This window comes from Heterodontus francisci, chromosome 30 (assembly GCF_036365525.1).
Source record: "Heterodontus francisci isolate sHetFra1 chromosome 30, sHetFra1.hap1, whole genome shotgun sequence".
In the NCBI taxonomy this organism is placed as follows: Eukaryota; Metazoa; Chordata; class Chondrichthyes; order Heterodontiformes; family Heterodontidae; genus Heterodontus; species Heterodontus francisci.
In genome coordinates this window covers 62403821-62415962 of record NC_090400.1, presented here as the reverse complement: position 1 = coordinate 62415962, position 12142 = coordinate 62403821, and positions in this window count along the sequence as shown.

Sequence of the window (12142 nt, the reverse complement as noted above, 5' to 3'; positions counted from 1 at the left end):
CTAACAGGTCTGTAGTTCTCTGTTTTCTCTCTTGCTCCCGTCTTAAATCATCGGATTACATTTGCTACTTTCCAGAATCGCTAGAATTTTGAAAGATAACCACCAATGCATCCACTATCTCTGTAGCCACCTCCTTCAGTACTCTGGGATGTAGCTCTTCCAGTCCAGGGGATTTATCAACTTTCAATCTAATTAATTTTTTGAGTACTATCTCTTTATTGATGCTAATTACTTTCAGTTCCTCATTTTTACAAGTCTCTTTGTTCCCTCGTATTTCTGGGAGATTTTCGGTGTCTTCCTCCATGAAGACAGACACAAAGTAATTGTTCAGTCTCTCTGCCATTTCCTCATTCTCCACCACAAACTCTCCTGTCTTCACCTGCAATGGACCTACATTCGTCCTTGCTAATCGTTTCCTTTTCACATACCTAAAGAAGCTTTTACAGTCTGCCTTTATGTTTCTAGCTAGCTTACAGTAAGTCTTTAGGTTCCATCTGGATTCTGGGCTGAGTTAGCTGGTGTCAGTTGACGAGATTCCCTGTACTAGAGAGGGAAGAATCAGATCGGGCTCCTGCCTGTCAATGTTATCTGTTGACCATGCTGGAACGTGTGTGTTCATGCAGGCAATGGCTGAGCTGAGGAATTGGATGACCTGCTGTTGCTCACAGGGAAAGAAAGAACCTGCATTTCTATAGTGCCCATAACCTCGGGGCATCTCAAAGCACGTTGCAACCAATTAAATATCTTTGTTGAAGTGAAGTCACTGTTGTAATGTAGGAAATGCAGCAGCCGACTTGTGCACAGCAAGATCCCACAAACAGCAATGAGATAATGACCAGATAAATCTTTCTTGGTTCAGGGATAAATATTAGCCCAGGACACTGGAGAGAACTCTTGTTCATCTTCGAATAGTGGGATCTTTTACGTCCACCTGAGAGGGCAGACAGGGTCTCAGTTTAATGCCTCATCTGAAATATGGCACCTGCAGTTGTGCAGTGTTCCCTCAGTACTGCACTGAAGTGTTATCCTGGATTATGTGCTCAAGTCACTGGAGTGGGTACTGGCGTGTAAATGGCATTGCTGGAACTGTCACTCCCCAGAGTCAGTGCCAGGAAGAGGAAGGCACGAGGATACACGAGCGTTGATTCATTTCTGAGACTATGATTAATATGGAAACTGTCTCAGATTGTATGGCCTGTGTGTGTCTTAGCATCAGCTCCTGTACATGTACAGCACACAGTGAGTAAAAGGGAACAATTCACACCCGTCGGATACTGTATGACCCATGTGTGTCTCAGTGTCAGTTCCTTGATAAAGCAGCAGGATAACTTCTTTCCATCTACAATCTAACCCACTACAGGACTTCTAGCTATAATTGTTATTCTCTTATAGTCTCCTCTGTATTTCCCATTCACTACTAGCCTATATACTTCCTATTAATGCTATTTAACCAGCCTATGTAACTGAAGTTTTCCCCATGTCCATTTGTGTGTGCACTTTGGCACCAAGTCCAACACTTCCATTTCCACTTTATTATTTTTCTCCCTCTTTTTACTTCTTTTCTCTCTGCCTCTCCTGGACCCTTCTGTCTTACTGTTATATCTCCTTTCATTTCTCCCCCCTCGGGTACTCTTCCTCCCAAATCGCTACCCCAACTCTTCAATACTCCTCGATTTTCCAACTCCTACCTCCACCCCAGGCTTGACTCCCTATTAGAAAATCCTACAGCTTCCCTCTGCCTCTCTTGGCATCTTCCAAAGGGCTCATTGAGGCACCCTTCACTGCCTCATGAGCAGTGACCTCAACTGTCTGATTCTACTCTCGCTGACCTTCCCACCCAGTGAGCTGGCTGAGGGATGATCTTGCCAATCTCCTTCCTGTCCAACTCACCCCTCCTACTGCTGACCCAGCGGACTCTACTAGTGGATCAGCTCTCACCGCCCCTCTCCATATCCCTTTCCAGAATGTCTGTTTGTAGAAGTAGAAGTAGAACATTACAGCGCAGTACAGGCCCTTCGGCCCGCGATGTTGCGCCGACCTGTGAAACCATCTGACCTACACTATTCCATTTTCATCCATATGTCTATCCAATGACCACTTAAATGCCCTTAAAGTTGGCGAGTCTACTACTGTTGCAGGCAGGGCGTTCCACGCCCCTACTACTCTCTGAGTAAAGAAACTACCTCTAACATCTGTCCTATATCTATCACCCCTCAACTTAAAGCTGTGTCCCCTCGTGTTTGCCATCACCATCCGAGGAAAAAGACTCTCACTATCCACCCTATCTAACCCTCTGATTATCTTGTATGTCTCTATTAAGTCACCTCGCCTCCTCCTTCTCTCCAATGAAAACAACCTCAAGTCCCTCAGCCTTTCCTCGTAAGACCTTCCCTCCATACCAGGCAACATCCTAGTAAATCTCCTCTGCACCCTTTCCAAAGCTTCCACATCCTTCCTATAATGCGGTGACCAGAACTGCACGCAATACTCCAGGTGCGGTCTCACCAGAGTTTTGTACAGCTGCAGCATGACCTCGTGGCTCCTAAACTCGATCCCCCTACTAATAAAAGCTAACACACCATATGCCTTCTTAACCACCCTATTAACCTGGGTAGCAACTTTCAGGGATTTATGTACCTGGACACCAAGATCTCTCTGTTCATCTACACTACCAAGAATCTTCCCATTAGCCCAGTACTCTGCATTCCTGTTACTCCTTCCAAAGTGAATCACCTCACACTTTTCCGCATTAAACTCCATTTGCCATCTCTCAGCCCAGCTCTGCAGCCTATCTATGTCCCTCTGTACCCTACAACATCCTTCGGCACTATCCACAACTCCACCGACCTTCGTGTCATCCGCAAATTTACTAACCCACCCTTCTACACCCTCTTCCAGGTCATTTATAAAAATGACAAACAGCAGTGGCCCCAAAACAGATCCTTGCGGTACACCACTAGTAACTAAACTCCAGGATGAACATTTGCCATCAACCACCACCCTCTGTCTTCTTTCAGCTAGCCAATTTCTGATCCAAAGCTCTAAATCACCTTCAACCCCATACTTGCGTATTTTCTGCAATAGCCTACCGTGGGGAACCTTATCAAACGCCTTACTGAAATCCATATACACCACATCCACTGCTTTACCCTCATCCACCTGTTTGGTCACCTTCTCGAAAAACTCAATAAGGTTTGTGAGGCACGACCTACCCTTCACAAAACCGTGCTGACTATCGCTAATGAACTTATTCTTTTCAAGATGATTATAAATCCTGTCTCTTATAACCTTTTCGAACATTTTACCCACAACCGAAGTAAGGCTCACAGGTCTATAATTACCAGGGCTGTCTCTACTCCCCTTCTTGAACAAGGGGACAAATTTGCTATCCTCCAGTCTTCCGGCACTATTCCTGTCGACAACGACGACATAAAGATCAAGGACAAAGGCTCTGCAATCTCCTCCCTGGCTTCCCAGAGAATCCTGGGATAAATCCCATCTGGCCCAGGGGACTTATCTATTTTCACACTTTCCAAAATTGATAACACCTCCTCCTTGTGAACCTCAATCCCATCTAGCCTAGTAGTCTGAATCTCAGTATTCTCCTCGACAACATTTTCTTTCTCTACTGTAAATACTGATGAAAAATATTCATTTAACGCTTCCCCTATCTCCTCTGATTCCACACACAACTTCCCACTACTATCCTTGATTGGCCCTAATCTAACGCTAGTCATTCTTTTATTCCTGATATACCTATAGAAAGCCTTAGGGTTTTCCTTGATCCTATCCGCCAATGACTTCTCGTGTCCTCTCCTTGCTCGTGCACAAGGCCCTTGCCATCCATGAGCTTATTGTGGACGATTGCATCAACATCATGGCCTTGAGGAAAACCTGGCTGAGGGGTTATGACACCTTCCCCCTAACTGAAGCCTCCCTGCCTGGCTATACCTTTCACCACTTGCCCCGCCCAGACCACCACAGTTGTGTGACTCCCAAATCTCACCTTGCTCTGTCCCCCTACTCCTCTGGTACTTTTTCCTCCTTGGAGCACCTCATTTAAAATCCTGGTTCTCTTCCGCCCACCCAAGTACCGTGCCAAGTTTCTCACTGTGATAGCTTCACTGCTTTCCTCCCTCAGCCTCTGCACCAAGCGATTTCTCATCTTCAGTGATTTCAACCTCCATCTCAATTCATCGTGTTCTCTCTCCTCTGACTTCACATCCCTTCTATCCACCCTTAATCTCACCTCCATCTAAACTCCCCAACACATATTTAAAGCCACCCCCTTGACCTTGCCATCTCACATGGCCTTGCTACTCCCATTGCATCAATCACTGATAAAGCCATCTCTGATCACTTCCTTGTATCATCCATCCACATCCTGCTTCTCCCTCCAAACCCCTACTACCTTCAGTATCCATCCCTGAAAAAAAACTTCACCGATTCACATACAACTGCACTCTCAAAATCCCAACTATCTAGTCTTTGGCCCTCCATTCACAACAACATTTCTGCAGTTACAGATTTTGTTCAGCCAAACTCTCACCTCCACATTCAATGCCTTAGTTCCCAATAAAACCATTACTCTCTCCCACCCTGTCCATTCACCCAATACAATCCTCATCTCCACTCCCTTAAATCCAAGGGATGCAGACTTGAACAGATATGGTGGACAACTAGTTTAACCATTCACTCAGATCTGGCTGGACCATATAAAGCACCGTCAGGTCCTGCTTTTGTCTGTGAAAGCTGCTCAGTATTCCAGGATCATCCTGGAATGCAAAGATAATTCCCGACTTCTTTTCTCTACAGGAAACTTTTCTTAAACCCCTCTCCCCTGTCTCCTCCACCCTCACCTCCAACAATAAGTGCGAAGAGCTCATGGATTTCTTTGTCATTCAAGATCATCCAATCAGCCGCCTCTGTCACTTCCCTTCCTTCTCGAGACCACTGGGCCAATCTTCCTCTAAGGCTGCCCCCTGCCCTAGCCCTGAACTCGCATCTTTATTTTCTCTAGTTTCTCTCCTATCTCCCCTCATGCCCTCTCCGAGCTCATCTTGTCCATGAGACCCTCCTCCTACTCCCTTCACCCTATTCTGCAGATCACCCAACCTCCCCTCCTGGTCTCCATGTTAGCTGATATTGTTAACGCTTCTCTCTCTTCAGGTGCTGTCCCTCTCTCCTTTAATTTTGCCGTCATCACCCCTCTCCTCAAAAAAACAACCCTTGATTCCACTGTCCCTGCAAACTACCGTCCCATCTCCAACCTCCTTTTCCTCTCCATAGTCCTGGAACATGTTGTCGCCTCCCAAATTCATGCCTATCTTTCCCAGAACTCCATGTTTGAATCCTTCCAATCAGGATTCCGAGCCTACCACTGTACAGCTCTTATCAAAGTCACAAATGACATCCTGCGTGACTGTGACAAAGGTAAACTTTCCCTCCTCGTCCTTCTTGAGTGATCTGCAGCCTTTGACACAGTGACCACACCATTCTCCTCCAATGCATCTCCACTGTCGTCCAGCTGGGTGGGACTGCTCTCACCCGGTTCCATTCTTATCTATCGAATTGTAACCAGAGAATCACAATCAATGGCTGCTCTTCCCATTTCTGCACCTTTACCTCTGGTGTCTCCCGGGAATCTATCCTTAACTCCCTCCTATTTCTCATCAACATACTGCCCTTCAGCGATATCATCCAAAAACATAGCATTAGTTTCCACATGTACAGTGATGACACCGAGCTCGACCTCGCCACCACCCCTCTCGACTCCTCCAGTGTCTCTAAATTATCAGACTGCTTATCCAACATCCAGTACTGGATGAGCAGAAATTTCCTCCAATTAAATATTGGGAAGACTAAAGCCATTGTCTTTGGTCACAGTCATGAACTCTGCTCCTTTCTCACTGATTCCATCCCTCTCACTGGCAACAGGCTGAACCAGACTGTTTGCAACCTTGCTGGAATATTTGACCCCGAGATAAACTTCTGACCACATGTCTGCGGCATCAGTAAGACCGTCGATTTCCACCACTGTAACATTGCCCAACTTCACCCCTTTCTCAGCTCATCTGCTACTGAAACCCTCATCCATGCATTTTTATGTCTAGACTTGACTATTCCAATGCATTTCTGGTTGGTCTTCCACATTCTACCCTCCATAAACTTGAGGTCATCCAAACCTCTGCTGCCCGTGTCTTTACACACACCAAGTCCCATTCCCCTATCACCCCTGTGCTCACTGACCTACATTGGCTCCCGGTTAAACAAGGCCTTGATTTTTAAATTCTCATCGTTGTTTTCAAATTCCTCTATGGTCTCGCCCCCTCCCTATCTCTGTAATCTCCTCCAGCCCCACGACCCTCTGAGATCTCAGCGATGCTCTCATTCCGGCCTCTTGCGATCACCAATTTTACTCGCTCCACCATCGACGGCCATGCCTTCAGCTGCCTGGGCCCTAAGCTCTGGAATTCCCTCCCTAAACCTCTCCACCTCTCTCTCCTTTTAATACGCTTCTTAAAACCTACTTATTTGACCAAGTTTTTAGTCATTTGTCCTAATGTTCTGATGAAAGGTCATCGACCTCAAATGTTAACTCTGTTTCTCTTTCCACAGATGCTGCCAGACCTGCTGAATATTTCCAGTATTTTCTGTTTTTATTCAGATTTCCAGCATCTGTAGTGTTTTACTTTTGCCCTAATATCTCCTTATGTGGCGCAGTGTCATAATTTATTTTATAATGCCTCTGTGAAGCACCTTGGGATGTTTAATTACACTAAAGGCGCTATATAAATGCAATTTGTTGTTGCACAATCTATTCGTATAACCTAACATCCTGCTTTTTCCCATGGCTGATCATCCAACTCAGTAACCTGTTCCTGCTTTCGCCCCATATCCTTTGATCCCTTTAGACCCAAGAGCTATATCTAACTCCTTCTTGAAAACATACAATGTTTTGGCCTCAACTGCTTTCTGTGGTAGTGAATTCCACAGGCTCACCACTCTCTGGGTGAAGAAATTACTCCTCAACTCAGTCCTGAAAGGTTTACCCTGTATCCTTAGACTATGACCCCTGGTTCTGGACTCCCCCACCATCGGAACATCCTTCCTGCATCTACCCTGTCAAATCCTGTTAGAATTTTATAGGTTTCTATGAGATCCCCCCTCACTCTTCTGAACTCCAGCGAATATAATCCCAACCGACTCAATCTCTCCTCATATGTCAGTCCCACCATCCCTGGAATCCATCTGGTAAACCTTCGCTGCACTTCCTTCATAGCAGGAATATCCTTCCTCAGATAAGGAGACGAAAACTGCACACAATATTCCAGGTGTGGCCTCACCAAGGCCCTGTATAATTGCAGCAAGACATCCCTGCTCCTGATCTCCAATCCTCGCGCTATGAAGGCCAACATACCATTTGCCTTTTTTACCCCCTGTTGGACCTGCATGCTTACCTTCAGTGACTGGTGTACGAGAACACCCAGGTCTCGCTGCATATTCCCCTCTCTCAGTTTATAGCCGTTCAGATAATAATCTGCCTTCCTGTTTTTGCAACCAAAGTGGATAACCTCACATTTATCCACATTATACTGCATCTGCCATGCATTAGCCCACTCACTCAACTTGTCCAAATCACCCTGACGCCTCTCTGCATCCTCCTCACAACTCACCCTCCCACCCAGTTTTGAGTCATCTGCAAATTTGGAGATATTGGTATTACATTTAGTTCCCTCTTCTAAATCACTAATGTATATTGTGAATAGCTGGGTTCCTAGCACCGATCCCTGCGGTACCCCACTAGTCACTGCCTGCCATTTATTCCTACTCTTTGTTTCCTGTCTGCCAACCAATTTTCTATCCATCGAAATACACTACCCCCAATCCCATGCGCTTTAATTTTACTCGCTAATCTCTTATGTGGGACTTTGTCGAAAGCCTTCTGAAAGTCCAAATAAACCACATCCACTGGCTCCCCCTCATCAACTCTACTAGTTACATCCTCGAAGAATTCTAGTAGATTTGTCAAGCATGATTTCCCTTTTGTAAATCCATGCTGACTCTGCCTGATTCTACCACTGTTCTCCAAGTGCTCTGCTATAAAATCTTTGATAATTGACTCTAGAATTTTCCCCACTACCGACGTCAGGCTGACTGGTCTATAATTCCCTGCTTTCTCTCTACCTCCCTTTTTAAATAGTGAGGTTACATTAGCTACCCTCCAATCTGTAGGAACTGTTCCAGAGTCGATAGAATCTTGGAAGATGACCACAAATGCATCCACTATTTCTAGGGCCACTTCCTTAAGTACTCTGGGATGCATACCATCAGACCCTGGGGATTTATCGGCCTTCAATCCCATCAATTTTCCTCACTAATACTGATTTCCTTCAGTTCCTCTCTCTCACTAAACCCTGTGTTCCGAAACATTTCTGGTATGATATTTGTGTCCTCCTTTGTGAAGACATTTAGTATGCATTTAGTTGGTCAGCCATTTCTTTGTTCCCCATAATAAATTCCCCTGTTTCTGACTGTAAGGGACCTACATTTGTCTTCACCAATCTTTTTCTCTTCACATACCTATAGAAACTTTTACAGTCAGTTTTCATGTTCCCTGCAAGCTTGCCCTCGTACTCTGTTTTCCCCTTCTTAATCAATCCCTTGGTCCTCCTTTGCTGAATTCTAAACTGCTCCCAATCCTCAGGTCTGTTGTTTTTTCTGGCAAATTTGTCTGCCACTTCCTTGGATCTAATGTTATCTCTAATTTCCCTTGTAGGCCATGGTTTGGCTTCCTTTCCCATTTTACTTTTGCGCCAGACAGGGATAAACAATTGTTGCAGTTCATCCATGCGCTCTTTAAATGTTTGCCATTGCCTATCCATCGTCATCTCTTTAAGTAACGTTTCCCAATCCGTCATAGCCAACTCGCGCCTCATACCTTCGTAGTTTCCTTTACTAAGATTCAGGACCCTAGTCTCAGAATCAACTCCATCACTCTCCATCTTGATGAAGAATTCTATCATATTATGGTCGCTCGTCCCCAAGGGGTCTCGCACCACTAGATTGTCAATTATTCCTCTCTCATTACACAATACCCAGTCTAGGATGGCCTGTTCTCGATTTGGTTCCTCAATGTATTGGTCCAGGATTTCCTCCTCTATGGTATTGTGACTAATTTAATATTCTCAATCTATATGCAGATATAAGTCACCCATAATTACAGATGTTCCTTTATCGTATGCATCTCTAATGTCCTGTTTAATGCCATTCCCAACTTCACCACTACAGTTTGGGGATCTATATACAACCCCCACTAACGTTTTTTGCCCCTTCGTGTTTCTCAGTTCTACCCATACAGATTCCACATCGTCAGAGCTAATATCTTTCCTCACTATTGCGTTAATTTCCTCTTTAGGCATACCGACCACTACCTTGCAGAGGCTCACCGCCAACTCTCCGACACTTCTTCCTACTTCCCCCTGGACCATGACCTCACCACCGAAAATCAACCTACTGTCCACAGGACTGTCGCTGACCTCATCTCTTCTGGAGATCATCCCCCTACAGCTTTTAACCTCCTAGTCCCACAACCCCAGACAGCCCGCTTCTACCCCCTTTCCAAAATCCACAAACAGGACGGTCCCGGCAGACCCATTGTGTCAGCCTGTTCCTGCCCCACTGTACTTATTTCTTCCTATATTGACTCTATCTTTTCTCCCCTTGGTCCAGTCTCTTCCCACCTACATCCGTGACTCTTCTGATGCCCTACGTCATTTTGACAATTTCCAGTTTCCTGGCCCCAACCGCCGCCTCTTCACTATGGACGTCCAATCTCTCTGCACCTCCATCCCCCACCAGGACAGTTTGAGGGCTCTCCACTTCTTCCTTGAGCAAAGGCCCAACCAGTCCCCATCAACCACTACCCTCCTCCACCTGGCTGAACTTGTTCTCACATTGAACAACTTCTCCTTCAACTCCACTCACTTCCTTCAAGTAAAAGGTGTTGCTATGGGTACCCACATGGGTTCTAGTTATGCCTGTCTTTTTGTGGGATATGTTGAACATTCCTTGTTGCAGTCCTACTCAGGCCCCCTCCCCCAACTCTTTTTCCGGTACATTGATGACTGTATCGGTGCCCTTTCCTTTTCCTGCTCCTGCCCTGAACTGGAAAACTTCAACTTTGCTTCCAATTTCCACCCTTCTCTCACCTTCAGATGGTCAATCTCTGACATTTCACTTCCTCGACTATTTGAAAGCAGGGCCATCAGAATAGAGACCACCCCAACCTCTGGCCTCACCTGAGAACCATGTACTGAGTACATGAAGAGTGGGAGGCCTTGAGTGGGAACCAGTGAGATGAACCTGCTTCCTCATCGAGAGTCTGGAATTTTCCTGTTCTATGCAGCTTAGTCACAAAGTGGGTGGATAGGGTGGGGGAGCCTGATAGTTCAGCAGTGTTTTTAGTTCCCATCCTGACAACATCCAACTGCAGGATAAAAAGAACCCACTATGTATGGAAGTGAAGGCTGGAAATTGGAAGCAAAGTTGAAGTTTTCCATATACGAGGCGACGGGCCAAGTGCTGGAAAATGGAATTAGAATAGTTAGCTGCTTGATGCCCGGCACAGACATGAAGGGCCGAAGGGCCTGTTTCTGTGCTGTATAGCTCTATGACTGTATTTTACACCATACTGTATCTGACATTTTCAGTAGAGCCTCAATGGAAGATATGGAGAAAAGGGAAACACACTATGTTTTCTCACTAAACCTTTCTGTCTGGGAGGACCCTGAGGCTGACCCTGACCCTGAGACCAGCTCTGATTCTGAGACCCTGAGGCTGACCCTGAGACCAGCTCTGATTCTGAGACCCTGAGGCTGACCCTGAGACCAGCTCTGATTCTGAGACCCTGAGGCTGACCCTGAGACCCTGACCCTGAGACCAGCTCTGATTCTGAGACCCTGAGGCTGACCCTGACCCTGAGGCTGACCCTGACCCTGAGACCAGCTCTGATTCTGAGACCCTGAGGCTGACCCTGACCCTGAGACCAGCTCTGATTCTGAGACCCTGAGGCTGACCCTGAGACCAGCTCTGATTCTGAGACCCTGAGGCTGACCCTGAGACCCTGACCCTGAGACCAGCTCTGATTCTGAGACCCTGAGGCTGACCCTGAGGCTGACCCTGACCCTGAGACCAGCTCTGATTTTGAGACCCTGAGGCTGACCCTGACCCTGACGCTGACCCTGAGACCAGCTCTGATTCTGAGACTCTGACCCTGAGGCTGACCCTGAGACCAGCTCTGATTCTGAGACCCTGAGGCTGACCCTGACCCCCTGACCCTGAGACCAGCTCTGATTCTGAGACCCTGATGCTGACCCTGGCCTTGACATTGGACCTGGCCTTGACATTAGACCTGGCCCTGCCCTGGTACTGACCCTTGCTCTGTTGTTTCCTGCTGGCTGGATGCCTGTGGAGTGGGACTTAGGCAGACATGCAAAGCACAAACAACAGAACCACAGAACTCCGTGTACTCTCTGACTCACTGTCATGTGTTGTTCCTGGACCCTGTCCATGTCAGCTACAAACATTGTGTTCTGCAGGGTGGGAGGGGTAACTGTGCACCATTGCTGGCAAAACAAAGCCCTCTGCGCTTTGGAACCGTAGGAGGCTGCAAAATCATCCATACTGGAAAGAATCTGGGAAAAACCAACTCCAGGCAACATGAGCAGAGGGTAACTGTCACTCAGTGTTTCAAACTCTCGGCCTCAAACCCAGTCATTCAAATTCAATCACATGTCCTTACTCATCCCAACCATATTAAACCTCACTCCCCAACATGAACCAAACTTTCCCTCATCCCCCCAAAACTTTTCCTCATCCCCCCAAAATTTTCCTTCTCTCCCTTAAAACATTCCTTCACCACCCAGAACTTTCTCTCGCTTCCTCAAAACTTTTCTTTGCCCCCTCAAACTTAGCCTCTCCTCCCAACTGAGCCTCGCCCCTCCCAACATTAATCTCATTTCTATCCTGTAAACTCAGCTCATCTCCATCCAATCTCAACATCAACTAAACTCAACCTCACTCCAAATTCACTCACTCCCTTCAACCATCATCTCATTTCCATCCCGAAATTATTTTTTGC